This window comes from Miscanthus floridulus, chromosome 3, assembly GCF_019320115.1.
Source record: "Miscanthus floridulus cultivar M001 chromosome 3, ASM1932011v1, whole genome shotgun sequence".
NCBI classification, from domain to species: domain Eukaryota; kingdom Viridiplantae; phylum Streptophyta; class Magnoliopsida; order Poales; family Poaceae; genus Miscanthus; species Miscanthus floridulus.
Window position 1 is genome coordinate 39,573,566 of NC_089582.1, and position 17,051 is coordinate 39,590,616.

Here is a 17,051-nt window from a genome sequence, read left to right on the forward strand (position 1 = left end):
TCACTTTAGCATTGATGAGCAAGGGGTCATGAGATACAAGGATAGACTGGTGGTTCCATCCAATGAAGAGCTAAAAAGAAAAATTTGGAATGAAGCTCACCATTCAAAGTTGTCTATTCATCCTGGAAGTAACAAGATGTATCATGATCTGCGCCAGTTATACTGGTGGTCTAACATGAAGCAGGACATCACTCGGCACGTCGCGGAGTGCGATACTTGTGGCAGGGTTAAAGCAGATCATATGCGTACTCCTAGATATCTGCAGCCCTTGCCCATTCCTGTTTGGAAATGGGAGGATATTTCCATGGATTTCATTGTGGGTTTACCCCGCACATCCACATGTTACGATTCTATCTGGGTCATTGTGGACCGTCTCACCAAGTCTGCTCACTTTATCCCAGTGGACACTAGATATATTGCTAAGAAGTATGTTGAGATATATTTCAATCAGATTGTGACCCTACATGGAGTTCCTCTTACTATCATTTCTGATAGAGGGTTAGTTTTTGTCTCTCGTTTCTAGGAGCAACTGCAGCACTATCTGGGTACTCATCTTCTTAGAAGCTCAGCATACCACCCACAAACTAATGGTCAGACTGAAAGGGTGAACTAGGTGCTCGAGGATATGTTGATGGCTTGTACCATTTCTTTTCCTGAGAAGTGGGATAAGTGTTTGAAGTTAGCTAAATTTTCATATAATAACAGTTATTAGGAAAGCATCTGCATGGCACCATTTGAAGCTCTATACGAAAGGAAGTGTAGGATGCCACTCAACTGTGTTGAGGTGGGAGACCGTGGATACTTTGGGCCTGAGTTCATCCAAGTGGCTCAGGATCAAGTGAGCATTATTCGGAGTCACTTGAAGGCAGCTCAAAGCCGATAGAAAGCTTATGCTGATAAGCGGAGAAGGCCCTTAGAGTTTATAGCTGGAGATTATGTATATCTCAAGGTGTCTCCTATGAGAGGGGTGCATCGGTTTGGCATTCATGGCAAGCTAGTCCCTCGATATGTGGGTCCATATCAGGTGTTGGAGCAATGTGGTCCAGTTGCTTACTGTCTATAACTTCCAGATATTCTATCTACAGTACATAATGTGTTCCATGTATCACAACTGAAGAAGTGTTTGTGGGTTCCTGATGAAGCGGTGGAAATGGAAGGACTTCCCCTCCAGCTAGACTTAACGTATGTGGAGCACCCTATCAAAATCTTGGATGAGAAGGAGAGAGTGACTAGGAACAGAGTGGTAAAATTCTACAAGGTGCAGTGGCAACATCATTCAGAGGCTGAAGCCACTTGGGAACAAGAGAATTACCTATTGCAGCATTACCCTCACCTTCTCGCCGGCTCTGATAGTTAGTTGTTGCGCCAATAATGTATTCTCTGTCTCTTTCTCACACTAGGCACACGAAATCTCGGGTCGAGATTTTGTTTTAGGGGGGTAGATTTGTAACACCCTCAGTGTTACGTTGTACTATTCTTGCTAACATCGCATGAGCATCATATTTATGTGCATCTGTGTATAAAACGAATTATAAATCAATGTTAGACACTTGAAACATTTATGCAAAACATGAAACAATGTTACACATCATGTCACTTGATTGAATTTTGTCGAACAAAAATGTGTAGAATGTTTTGCGAATGGCGATGAAACATGTGCGGTCGAGGACAAGGATAACTCGCTAGTACATCCCGTAGGTTGGATTTGGGATTCGACGCGAAATCGTTCGAATCGACGTCATTCCGCGTAAGTTTTAAAAAGGTCGATGAAGCCATCTTTGGCAATAATTGTAGAGCGATTGGCTTAGGAGGTGGTATGATATCTGAACTCTGATCGACAGCCCAACATACCCTCTTGTGTATCGAACAGTTGGTTTGGCCTTTGGAGCATCATGTACAAGTTTTTAGGCTGCTTTAAAAAGCGTGCACAACACATGACTTAGCTCTAGGCGTGGTCACCACTTGGCCTAGCACCGCTGCTGGCTTGCCAGCGGACTGCCGTGCTAGCCAGGTCCCACTGCCACACCACCTACGCCCCACCGCTGTGTCTATGCACGTGCGTGGCCTTGCGCTGCGTGCCAAGGCCGTCTACCACTGCGCGCCGATCGTCTGCCACGCCGCTGACCGCGGCCATTGCCGCTACTGGCCGTGTCCGCCGCCGTTGGCTCGCTCAAACGCGTGCGCGCTGCTGCGCTGGCTGCATCCATGCTGCCACCGTCGAGGCACCCGCGTGCTGGGTCTTGGCGTGGCTGCCTTGTCCGCATGCTGGCACTTGTTGGCGCGTGGGTCATAGCACCGCGGCTGACGCGCTGCGCCCGGGTCATCGACCAAGCTATGTCAAGCCATGCCCTGCCCTGCTTTGGCTGGAGGCGTGTCGGGTCCCGCGCTACATGTCGCCAGCGGCCACGCACGGCACTGCTCTGCTAACTTGCCTTGGCTATTCGCGCAAAGGACGATGGCCTACTCCCCCATCACCTCCGCGTCACTCGCACTGTGTCGTTCTTGTCTGGCGCTGCCTGCTGTGGCGCTGTGCCGAGCCTCATCGGCTTACAGCCGCGACCGTGTGGACAGTTGCCTGGAGCATGTCCCACTATCCCCCATCGTGGCACGTGTTTGTCTGTTGCATTGACATCCACAGTCGGACCGAGTGAAAGGTCCTAATATGGCTAGAGGGGGCTGAATAGCCTATTTAAAAATCTACAAATCAACTAGAGCAATTTGATTAGTATGACAAATAGCGTAATGCAAACTTGCTCTAGCTCTACAAGGGTTGCAAGCCACCTATCCAATAATTCTAGTTGCAATGATTACTTAGGCACACAAACTTGCTATGTAACTACTCACTAAGAGCTCTCAATCTTGCTACTCTAAAGAGCTCAACTAGATGAATGTAAATAATAAAGCAAGCTCCCAATTCTAATTACACTAAAGAGCTTGTATCAACTAGTTTGCAAGAATGTAAATAAGTGAGTAGGGTGATTATACCGCCGTGTAGGGGATGAACCAATCACAAGATGAATATATAGCCAATCACTGGGAGAATGCCAAAGACAAGAGACAATCGATTTTCTCCCGAGGTTCACGTGCTTGCCAACACGCTACATCCCCGTTGTGTCGACCAACACTTGGTGGTTCGACGGCTAAGAGGTGTTTCACAAACCTCGTCCACACAATAGGACACCGCAAGAACCGACCCACAAGTAAGGTAACTCAATGACATGAGCAATTTACTAGAGTTACCTTTCGGCGCTCCGTCGGGGAAGGTACAACTCCCCTCACAATCACCGGAGACGACCACGAACAATCACCAACTCATGCCGATCCTCCACCGCTACACCGAGCCATCTAGTTGGTGGCAACCACCAAGAGTAACAAGCAAAATCCACAGCGCAACATGAATACCAAGTGCCTCTAGATGCAATCACTCAAGCAATGCACTTGGATTCTCTCCCAATCTCACAAAGATGATGGATCAATGATGGCGATGAGTGGGAGTGCTTTGGCTAAGTTCACAAGGTTGCTATGTCAATGAAAATGTGCAAGAGTTGGAGCTACAACCGGCCATGAGGCTTAAATAGAAGCCCCCATGGAATAGAGCCATTATACCCCTTCACTGGGCAAAACGCGCTCTGATCGGACGCTCTGGTCATACTGATCGGACCCTAGACTCAGCGTCCGGTCCACTGATCTTTGCCACGTGTCACTTTGAGTTAAAACTGAACCGTCAGATCTCAATGGCTAAGTGTCAACCGAACACTCTGGTATTACTGACCGGACGCTGGAGCCTCAGCGTCCGGTCGAGTACAGTAAGGGTCGAAATCCATTTTTCTTCGATCGGACACATCCGGTCCACCTTGACCGGACACAGTCCAGCGTCTGATGGTATACCCTATCCATTGCACCACCGAGTCAACGTGACTAGACGCAGGCAGTCAGCGTCCGGTGCAATCAGATCCAGTGTCCGGTCACTTGACCGACGCTGGCATCTCCTCTGTCTTCTTCCCCCTTGCTCAAATGTGCTAACTACCAAGTGTATCACCTTGTGCACATGTGTTAGCATATTTTCACAAACATTTTCAAGGGTGTTAGTACTCCACTAGATCCTAAATGCATATGCAATGAATTAGAGCATCTAGTGGCACTTTGATATTCGCATTTCGATATGAGTTTCACTCCTCTTAATAGTATGGCTATCTATCTTAAATGTGATCACACTCACTAAGTGTCTTGATCACTAAAACAAAATGGCTCCTACATTTTATATCTTTGCCTTGAGCCTTTTGTTTTTCTCTTTCTTCTTTTCCAAGTTTGAGCATTTGATCATCACCATGCCATCACCATTGTCATGATCTTCGTCATTGCTTCATCACTTGGAGTAGTGCTATCTATCTCATAATCACTTTGATAAACTAGGTTAGCACTTAGGGTTTTATCAATTATCTAAAACCAAACTAGAGCTTTCAATCTCCCCCTTTTTGGTAATTGATGATAACCCTTATACAAAGATATGAATTAAAGTTCATTTGAATCCATGTTGCTTGCCCAAGCATATTTACCATGTGTAAAGGATATGGACAAGTTTTATGAACTCCAAATGGTAGTAATTGCTCCCCCTACATATGTGCTAAGAGTTTGGATTGCAGCTTGCACATATGCTTAGATAGGAAATATAGGAGACAATTTCTATCAAATGATGCTAAGGTATAAGAGATGGACCTTTGAAGCGTGATACCAATCGGAGTGCACTAACATACCATCCTTAGCACCATTAGTAACTAGACATACACAAAAACTAGAATACCCCATGAGATCAATATTACAAATAAGGGTCTAGTTTCCATAGAATGAACATAGGTCTAGTTACTTTAGCCTATGCATGTTAGTTTTTCATTTCAACATTCAAACCTACAACTAGCATACACCACACAAGCATGGATATTGAAATTAAAACTTATGCCATGCAAGCAAATATATGTAATGCTCATTCAAATGCACCATACAAGTTTATGAGCTTGCTCCCCCTATTTGTATGCTCAAAATTTTAATTGATCCCCTTCTTTTGTCATATATTATCTCTCCCCCTTTGTTTCACTATCTTTGTACACTATTTCTCCTCCTTTGTCATCAATGACCACAAAGGCTTAAAGTATAGATAGGGTAGGATTATTAATGTCAACAATTTGCACAAAAGGTGGCCTCAAATTATAGATATGTTGGGGTGAGACCATGTGAAATGAGGATTATTTTCCCAATTTGGTTCAATCTAGATTACTTACAAAAGATATTTAACTCGGTTTGATCCAAGGACAAGCTTCTTCACACCTCCAAATAAGGGTTATCTTGTACCATGTTGAGTTAAACACTTATAGCTCATTTTCTAAATCAAACACTAGGTTTGCAAGCCCATAAACATGTCATATGCTACCACTAGATCATTTCAAACATACAAGCAATAGTGGTACCATACAAGCATCCAATTCATTTGATTTTTATGAATGAGCCTATTCAAATGTGAAATATGTCTAGATGCACTAATCATGTCCTTAGCAAGGATGTATGCCATGCCAATCAACTTTTATCTTGGATTGCTCGAAGGAGAGACATGTCATATAATGGGGGTGCATCAACACATATTGGAGAAGTCAAGTATGTTTAGTTCATTCCTTAGCTTGCAAAACCTCTTCTCATCAAGTGGCTTGGTGAATATGTCGGCAAGTTGATCTTCGGTGTCCACACTCTCTATGCAAATGTCCCCTTTTTGTTGGTGATCTCTTATGAAGTGATGACGAACATCTATATGCTTTGTTCTTGAGTGTTAAACCGGGTTATTGGTGAGCTTTATGGCACTTTCATTGTCACATAGCAATGGCACTTGCTTGAACTTGATTCCAAAGTTACTCAAAGTAGCCTTCATCCAAAGTAATTGAGCACAACAACTACCGGCCAAAATGTACTCCGCTTCGGCGGTTGAAAGTGCTACACTATTTTGCTTCTTTGATGACCAAGATACAAGTGATCTTTCCAATAGTTGACATGTGCCCGATGTGCTCTTTCTCTCAACTTTGCACCCCGCATAATCGGAGTCTGAATATCCAATCAACTCAAATCTTGCTCCTTTGGGATACCATAATCCAACATGTTGTATATGCTTCAAGTACCTCAATATTCTCTTTATAGCCTTCAAATGACTTTCTCTTGGTGAGGCTTGAAATCTAGCACACATGCATACACTAAACATCACATCCGGCCTTGATACGGTCACATAGAGTAGACTTCTAATCATAGACCGATATATCTTTTGATCCACCATGTTGCCACTAGCATCACTATCCAAGCTTCCACTTCTCCCCATTGGTGTACTAATAGCTTTACTCTCATCCATTTCAAACTTCTTGAGCATGTCCTTGATATACTTGCCTTGACTCACAAATGTTCCATTCTTCATTTGCTTGATTTGAAGACCAAGGAAGTAACTAAGCTCTTCAATCATAGACATCTCAAACTCACTTGCCATCATCTTGCCAAACTCCTCACAAAATTCTTAATTTGTTGATCCAAAGATGATATCATCAACATAGATTTGCATTACAAACAAGTCATTTCCAAGCTTCTTAGTGAAGAGAGTGGTGTCAACCTTTCCCATCTTGAATCCCTTAGAGAGTAGGAAATCCCTCAATCTCTCATACCATGCTCTAGGTGCTTGTTTCAATCCATACAAAGCCTTTCTCAACTTGTAGATATGGTTGGGTTTCTTCTCATCTTCAAAACCAGGAGGTTGCTTAACATACACAAGCTCATTGATGTACCCATTTAGAAATGCACTTTTCACATCCATTTGGTACAACTTGATGTTATGGGCATAAGCATAGGCTAACAAGATCCTAATTGCTTCCAATCTTACAACCGGGGCATATGTTTCTCCAAAGTCAAGACCTTCAACTTGAGTGTAACCTTGAGCCACTAATCTTGCTTTGTTCCTTATCACTATCCCATCTTGATCTTGCTTGTTCCAAAAGACCCACTTGGTTCCAATCACATTATGACCCTTAGGCCTCTCAACTAACTCCCATACTTGGTTTCTTGTGAAGTTGTTTAGCTCTTCATGCATAGCATTGATCCAATCAACATCCCTCAAAGCTTCATCTATCTTCTTAGGTTCAATGGATGACACAAATGAGAAATGCTCACAAAATAAAGCCAATCTTGATCTTGTTTGCACACCTCTTGAAATATCACCAATGATAGTATCCAATGGATGATCTCTTACAACATTGGTTGGTTGAAGCACTTGCACTTGATTGCTAGCATTTGATTGATCACTTGGTTGAGATGATGAACTAGCCATTTGTTGATCTTGCACATTGCCATCACTAGTGCTTGCTTGGATTTGATCATGAGAATCACTAGCTTGCATATTTGAGTTAGAGAGCACTTGATTCTTGTCATCTTCAATATCAATCACCTCTCTAGGCCTTAACTCACCAATGTCCATGTTCTTCATTGCATTGACCAATTGAGTGCCTCTTACATCATCTAGATTCTCATCTTCCTCTTGGAAACCATTTGTTTCATCAAACTCCACGTCATGAACCTCCTCAAGAATACGACTAGCCAAATTCCAAACTCTATAAGCCTTACTAGTAGTGGAGTAGCCAAGCAAGAAACCTTCATCACATTTCTTTTCAAACTTGCTCAATCTAGTGCCTTTCTTTAATATATAGCATTTACAACCAAAGACCCAAAAGTATGCTATATTGGGCTTTCTTTCATTCAATAGCTCATAAGATGTCTTTTCCATCATGGGGTGACAATAGAGTCGGTTGCTATAATAGCAAGCCGTGTTGATTGCTTCGGCCCAAAATGAATGACTCACATTGTACTCACTCAACATTGATCTTGCCATATCAATCAAGGTTCTATTCTTTCTTTCAACTAGCCCATTTGATTGAGGAGTATACTTGGCCGAGAATTGATGTCTAATTCTAAATTCATCACACAACTCATCAATTCTAGTGTTCTTGAATTCACTACCATTGTCACTTCTAACTTTCTTAATGGTTGTTTCAAACTCATTGTGAATACCCTTGACAAATGATTTGAATATTGCAAACACATCACTCTTGTCACCAAGAAAGAATACCCATGTGTATCTAGTGAAATCATCCACAATCACAAATCCATATTTATTTCCTCTAATGCTAGTGTATGTGGTTGGTCCAAATAAGTCTATATGCATTAATTCAAATGCCTTAGATGTGCTCATCATACTCTTCTTAGGATGTGTGTTACCAACTTGCTTTCTGGCTTGACATGCACTACATAGCTTATCTTTCTCAAAAGTGACATCTTTCAAGCCTCTAACTAAGTCATACTTAATCAATTTGTTCAATTGTTTCATTCCAACATGACCAAGCCTTCTATGCCATAACCAACCCATGCTAGACTTAGTGATCAAACATGTTGACAATTGAGCTTCTCTAGCATTGAAATCAACTAAGTATAGATTCTCATATCTAAATCCTTTGAATATCAAGTTAGAACCATCTACACTTATGATCTCTACATCATCCACACCAAATATGCACTTGAAACCAAGATCACACAATTGAGCTACTGACAATAGGTTGAAGTCAAGCTCTCTACTAGTAGCACATTGGAAATGCTCAAATCATTGGATATTGCAATCTTACCAAGCCCTTTAACCTTGCCTTTGCCATTGTCACCAAATGTGATACTATCAATCCCATTGCTCTTGCTTTCATTGATTGAATTAAACATTCTTGGATCACCGGTCATGTGTTGTATGCACCCACTATCAAGCACCCAATGCCTTCCTCCGGTTTTATAATTTACCTACAAAAGAAGATCAATTCTTTTTAGGTACCTAAACTTGCTTGGGTCCTTGTAGGTTAGTCACCAAGGTCTTTGGTACCCAAATGGCCTTCTTCTTTGGGCCCATAATTGGTGTACCAATGAACTTAGTCTTCACACCATTAGCACCCTTATAAAGCATGTACAAGAATCAAATTTGATTGAGAATACATTAGGTAGCTTATTCTTGTTAGTCTTGCAATTTTGCTCTATATGCCCAACTTGCTTGCATCTATTGCAAAACTGACCATTGCCCTTCACAAAGCTAGCTTTGGGAGTGACAAAGGCCGTCTTGCATTTCTTGGGGGTATAGCCTAATCCCTCTTTGTTGAGAGAAAATCTTTGGCTATCCAAGCACTTTAGCAAGTGGGCTTCTCCACCATAGGCATTGCCTAAGGCACGAGTGAGCTCATTCACCTCCTTCTTGAGGGTTTCATTTTCCACCATAAGTGAGGCATCACAAGTGAGACTATCACTCAAGGGTGAAGTGGAAGTAGTAGTGCTACAAGAAGTGTTAGTAGGAGCAACAATAATGGGTTTATGAAAAGATTCATCAATAAGATCATATGTTAGTCCCACATCACATGTTATGATCACTTGCTCCTTCTTGGCTTCTTCTATTTTGACTTGCTCAATGAGAGAGGAGTGAGCCTTTTTCAAGCTTAGAGTGAGCTTTGTCAAGCTTCTCATGGGCTTCCATTAGCCTCTCATGAGTTGCATTGAGCTTATCAAGGGATTGCTCAAGAAATTTGACTTTCTTGTTCAATTCCTTGCACTCCTTTCTCTTTATCTCAAAGCAAGTATGCACTTGCTCACACATATCCATGAGCTCCTCCTTGGAGTACTCCTCATCATCATCACTCCTACAAGCATCACTTTCACATTCATCATCATCACTCACATCATATTTTACCTTGGTAGGTTTTACCATGAGGCACGTCGATGGAGTGTCGAAGATGGAGGGCTTGTTGTTGATGGCGATGCTTGCTAGTGCTCTCTTGATAGATTTCTTGTCATCATCACTAGAGCTATCACTATCTGAAGAGCCATCACTATCCCATGTGACCACATAGCCTCCACCCTTCTTCTTCTTTTGGAAGGTCATTCTCTTCTCCTTCTTCTCCTTCTTTTCTTTCTTATCCTCCTTGTGCTTCTTCTTCTCATCCTCATCATTATCACTATTGTATGGACAATTTGCTACTACATGATCGGGGCTTTTGCAATTGTAGCATCTTCTCACATACTCTTTCTTCTTGGTGTGATCTCTTCTCTTTCTTGCACCATAGCCCTTCTTCTTCATGAATTTTCCCATTTTACGCACAAAGAGAGTCATAGCTTTATCATCAATATCACTAAGATCATCATCATCACTTGATTCTTTCTTGGACTTGCCCTTGTTCTTTGATGATGATGAGCTAGCCTTGAATGCTATGCTTTTCTTCTTCTTCCTTCTTGTCATCCTTGTCATCCCCCTCCCTTTCCACACGGTATGTCTCTTATGTCATGACATCACCTAGTACTTGGTTAGGGGTAATATCCTTCAATCCTTCTCTTATGATGAGCAATCTCAACATCTCAAATCTTGGAGGTAAGCATATCAAGAATTGATGGGAGACATCATCATCCTTGATCTTTTCTCCCAAAGCCTTCAAGTCATTGACAATTACTTGTAGCCGATGGAATATCTCCGGAATGCTCTCATCATCCTTCATCTTGAAACTTGTCAACTTGTCCTTGAGGATGTACAACTTGACACTTTTCACCGCCGGTGTGCCCTCATATGTTTCCTCCAATCTCTTCCACACCTCATTTGCTCTTTCACAATCCTTGATTTGCTCAAATACCTTGGAATCAATGGTATTGTATATGGTGTTGAGAGCCATTGTATTGCATTGCTTGTTGATCTTATCTTGGTTGGTTAGATCATCGGGATCAATGATAGCATAGTCATTCTCGATCACTTCCCATACTTGACCATTGATTAAACCAAGATACATCCTCATCTTTCTCTTTCAATAATCATAGCATGTGCCATCAAAGAACGGTGGTTTGCCCCCCACATGGTTGAACACAACTTGAGCCATAATTTGACACCGAGGTTGTTAAGCCTTCAATCAAATGGTTACCACGGCTCTGATACCACTTGAAAGGTCCTAATATGGCTAGAGGGGGGTGAATAGCCTATTTAAAAATCTACAAATCAACTAGAGCAATTTGATTAGTATGACAAATAGCGTAATGCAAACTTGCTCTAGCTCTACAAGGGTTGCAAGCCACCTATCCAATAATTCTAGTTGCAATGATTACTTAGGCATATAAACTTGCTATGTAACTACTCACTAAGAGCTCTCAATCTTGCTACTCTAAAGAGCTCAACTAGATGAATGTAAATAATAAAGCAAGCTCTCAATTCTAATTACACTAAAGAGCTTGTATCAACTAGTTTGCAAGAATGTAAATAAGTGAGTAGGGTGATTATACCGCCGTGTAGGGGATGAACCAATCACAAGATGAATATATAGCCAATCATCGGGAGAATGCCAAAGACAAGAGACAATCGATTTTCTCCCGAGGTTCACGTGCTTGCCAACACGCTACGTCCCCATTGTGTCGACCAACACTTGGTGGTTCGGCGGCTAAGAGGTGTTTCACAAACCTCGTCCACATGATAGGACACCGCAAGAACTGACCCGCAAGTGAGGTAACTCAATGACATGAGCAATTTACTAGAGTTACCTTTCGGCGCTCCGTCGAAGAAGGTACAACTCTCCTCACAATCACCGGAGACGGCCACGAACAATCACCAACTCGTGCCGATCCTCCACCGCTGCACCGAGCCATCTAGTTGGTGGCAACCACCAAGAGTAACAAGCGAAATCCACAGCGCAACATGAATACCAAGTGCCTCTAGATACAATCACTCAAGCAATGCACTTGGATTCTCTCCCAATCTCACAAAGATGATGGATCAATGATGGAGATGAGTGGGAGTGCTTTGGCTAAGCTCACAAGGTTGCTATGTCAATGAAAATATGCAAGAGTTGGAGCTACAACCGGCCATGAGGCTTAAATAGAAGCCCCCATGGAATAGAGCCGTTATACCCCTTCACTAGGCAAAACGCGCTCTAATCGGATGCTTTGGTCATACTGACCGGACCCTAGACTCAGCGTCCGGTCCACTGATCTTTGCCACGTGTCACTTTGAGTTAAAACTGAACCATCAGATCTCAACGGCTAAGTGCCGACCGAACGCTCTGGTATTACTGACCGGACGCTGGAGCCTCAGCGTCCGGTTGAGTACAATAAGGGTCAAAATCTGTTTTTCTTTGATCGGACACGTACGGTCCACCTTGATCGGACATAGTCCAGCGTCCGGTGGTATACCCTATCCACTGCATCGCCGAGTCAATTTGACCGGACGTAGGCAGTCAGCGTCCGGTGCAATCAGATCCAGCGTCCGGTCACTTGACCGACGCTGGCATCTCCTCTGTCTTCTTCCCCCTTGCTCAAATGTGCTAACTACCAAGTGTATCACCTTGTGCACATGTGTTAGCATATTTTCACAAACATTTTAAGGGTGTTAGTACTCCACTAGATCCTAAATGCATATGTAATAAATTAGAGCATCTAGTGGCACTTTGATATCCTCATTTCGATATGAGTTTCACTCCTCTTAATAGTACGACTATCTATATTAAATGTGATCACACTCACTAAGTGTCTTGATCACTAAAACAAAATGGCTCCTACATTTTATATCTTTGCCTTGAGCCTTTTGTTTTTCTCTTTCTTCTTTTCCAAGTTTGAGCATTTGATCATTACCATGCCATCACCATTGTCATGATCTTCGTCATTGATTCATCACTTGGAGTAGTGCTATCTATCTCATAATCACTTTGATAAACTAGGTTAGCACTTAGGGTTTCATCAATTATCCAAAACCAAACTAGAGCTTTCACCAAGCCAAGCCACGCTAGGACCTCCCCTGCCTCCGCTGTCTCCATGGCCGCTGGGATGGTTCTTTCAAATTCGCCGTGGTAGCAGTGCCCTGTTGCAAATTGACTATGTCCTTGACTTCGCTAAGTAGCCTGTAGTCCTATTGACCCCACATCGCTGCCTGTAGCTCTGTCCTAGGCTTCAATTTTGGAACGCCGCGCCATCGGGTCCATAAGACCGGGGTGGTCTACGCCGTCGGCTTACCTCGCAACCAAGGCACCCCGTGGCAATTCAGTGCACCACCAGCCCCGCTTTACCCTCCTGAGCATCCTGCGCACCTCGATCACAGTGTTGCAGCAGTCCAACCTTCCCTGACGTAGGCCGTGTCATCGCCGTGCGCCGCTGCGGCATCGGTGTGCACGCGGCCAGCTCGGCTCGGGCCATCTCTGGCTGTACCATCAACGCGAAGGTATCCGTGGGTAGTCCCTTGAGCTCTCTAGCTTAGTTGCTTGCTCCGTCTTCATTGTCACTCATGGGAACACGCCCGCCATCGCAGCGAAGGGACCACCGCCGGGGAGGGGGCTCGGCACGTCGCCCCTGTTCACCGTGAAGCCTCCAGTCGCTGTGTTTTGCCTCCAAGGTAATCATCAGCCCCTTAGTTAGGTAGTGGAGGCTCGGATGACGCCGGTGTGGCCGCTCTGTTCCCGCGCCATCGTGCCAGTGCGCGCACGGGTGCCTGGGGACGTCGTCGAGGTAAAGAAGGAGAAAGGGGAGGGTGCAGTTGTAAAAGCGTAGACTGGTGGAATAGTGTCCTAGAGCTCGCTGTGAATACATAGTACTTCGGGGGTGTCCATGCATATTTGCCATCGCGCGCGGGTCTTCCCTCGTCGCGGGCCGTTGGTCGGCTGGGCCGCGCGTGTGCGTGGGCCGCACTGCGCTGGCGCACGCGTCGCGCCGTGGCGGGCCGAGCCAGCGAGTTGGGCCGAGGGGTAGGATTCGGTTTCCTTAAATTCCAGTAAATTAGAAATGTTTATTTATTTTAGTTGTGAATTGAACTTCGATAAATCATAGTAAATTGCATAGTTGTCCAAAAATAGCAAAACTAATTTTGTTAGGTTCACAAAACACCATCTATCTATTAGTGTAGTTAAGTTCACAGTTAGCTATTATGATAATAGGCTCATAAATTCTAATTAGAAAGCTTGGTATTTGTAGATTCATATTTGTAGGAATATTTGTGGAAAATTGGTGATAGCTATCGACATAGAAATTTTACAGTAGGTTTTCTAGGCCATTATGTGCTTGCTGTAAATTTTGTAGCCTTAGAATGAGTTGTTAGATAGAGTAGCTATTACCTTTGCTTTATCGTATATTGCGTAAATTAGCATTAGGAGTAAGAATACATGTAGTTGCTATAACAATGAATGTCGTGTTTCATACTTGTTAGTGGTGATGGTATATAACTTAGCCTTTAGTGGGTAGACCTCACTTAGTAGTTTAATCGATGTACTTTTATTTTAAGAATTTCAGTTGTCGTATTATTAAACGTTGCATCATCATTTCATGTAGATCACGAACTGGTAGACTTCGTGCCCGTCGGTGAGCCGGAGTACGACGAGGTGATCGAGGAGTACGAGGAGGAGATCCTCGTGCAGGAGGGAGCCCAGGAGCCTGTTGGTGCTGACCCTGCTGACCCGGCACCTGCTCAAGGCAAGCCCTAGAGCATAACCCATATTTTTATGACCACTGAATATATATATATATATATATATATATATATATATATATATATATATATATATATATATATATATATATATATATGTGATGTGCATTTAAGTTACAGGCATTTTGTGGAAACTACCTGCATAAACTTACTTACCCATGAGTCCTACTAGTATAGGCTGAGTAGCTGCTATGCTCAGGATACCAGTAGCGTGAGTAACCTACCGTTACTCGCAAATAGATAATAAAATATGAACACTTGTGATAAAATGGTGGAAAGAAAAATGGTGACCGGACAGGGATATGGATTGGGTACTGGTGGGTGTAAGGGGTTGTGTCCTGCGGCCAACAGTGCATGACTTGGTTACACTTTTTTTTTCTGTCTGTGTCGATTAAGGACCGGTCGTTGCATATGGCTCTAGGCAAGTCACATATTATTTGTCCCGAGCACATACTTGGGTATGGACGCTTGGATGACTTATTGCTCTCTTGTCGCGGATCCGGCTCTTTCCAGACTGACTGATTGGAGGTGGGGATGGTGGAGGTCCTTGCACCACACAGAGTCCGGGACTCAGGATGTGGGGGCTTGGAGTCTAAGTTTGGACGGGGACCTGGACACTCGGAATAGGAGAGTGATGTGTTAGTCCTGCTTGTGCCTGGGGCACAAGCGGGGCACGTGTTTTCGGGGCACCCAGCTGGGCACATTGATTCGCGAATCGCCGGGAAATCCGGTACGACTTGTCTGCGATTTAGCACCGTAGTAAGAACTGAAAGTGGAAAGGAGAAGAAATATAACTGATTGCTCAATTCTTGCTTGAAAATAGAACAGATGCTTATATAGACTGGCTAGATGATAACTTAATACGACTGATAATAATAATACATAAATAAGGACTCACTATTAGTATAGCTTTCTGCTAAAGAAAAACCAGCAAACCATAAAGCCTATTATATTCCTTGGAGTCAGGAAAATTATTCCCACTAGTTGGATAAGTTTTGCGAGTACATTGTGTACTCAGGGTTTATTTACCCCTGTTGCAAGTGATGCTTGAAGAGTACCTTTGTGTGGTGGATCCTTCTAGTGGGCTCAGACGACATCCTCGCCCCTACCGCTAGATGTTATTTTTAAAAATTCCGCTGCTATCATTCCGCACTCTGGTATTTGGTATTGTAATAATGTACTTTTGAGAAACTCAGATGTATGAAATGGACTTGTATTGTAACTCGTTCTCATTATTGGATCCTTGGAAAAAATGTGGATCTTTCGGGCTCTCCCTCGGGGTGTGCCCGATGGACACCGCTCGCGGTAGCCTGCTTTCGGGGTGCTTAGTGTCTAGTGGAAGACGAGCGCCTCCGTAAGTACGCTATTTCGGGCGGTTCTGCCACAGCTTTGTGAATCCAAAACTGCTTTAAAATAATACCAACGCCTACTAGGCTAAGACAAAGAAAGCTAAGGCTAAGAAAAAAAGGTAATTGTTAAGAGAGGGAAAAGAAATAAAAAATAATATATCCAAGACAGTGTCAACTCTAATCCTATGAATATCTCCCATCCCTAACTACTTCCACGGAGCGACAATTTTAACCATTTAACGTGCCTTGCCTCATATTACCCATAGGTTTTATGAAATTATTGCTATGTCACTGTTGATCTTTCGTTACTTTCTTTGGGCTCTCTCATCTATAGGGAAAAAGTACGTAGTTATGTAATGGACAAGTCACCGGAGTACACAAAAAATGGGAGATAAATACAATTTACTATGCAAGCTTGCTATTTTAGATCATAGTTTGTTCATGCCATCGATTGACCACATGCATCTATTACTAGGCATACAAAAAGTTAGGCTCAATGAGCCACTTGAACTCAATTCACAAAATGATCGCTTGTTCGAGCAAGATTTTGAGCTGAGCATGAGCCTAACCCTAGTCTCATGCACGATTCTCAAAACTCCACAAACCAACCTCGGATAGCTCGTTAAGGCCCCATATAATAAAATGTACCATTATGCTTTGATCTGTCATATGTGTAATATATCGAGTCATACTTCTAGACTCTTATAGGGTTGCATGCTATTATATATGTATATGAGCCTGCTCGTGGCTATTCTATCATTATGTTGAAGTAGTCCTCCTATAATCCAAAGCCTGATATAGATTTTGGGCTAAGCCCAAGCTTGACCGTATATATCCTAGGCTCACCAGATGAGCTCGAATAGCTTATTATTAAAGTATTACTATGAACATATAAAAAATGTTATTTCCCGATCTGCGTGCTACACATGTTATTACTACTCATAATTATTAGAGGTATATATTTTCAACATGTTGTCTCTACGATCCTATAAAACCGCTTCCATTATGTAAATAGCTTACTTAGGCTATTCCTTCTCTTTTCTTTGATATCATATTGCTACACTAGAAATGTTTGTGTGCTACAATTGATATCCCTGTAAACAAGCTTGATTTGAGGCAAGTACAAGCCTACTTGCAAGCTCAGCTTAATCATAGGCTCAATTCTATTA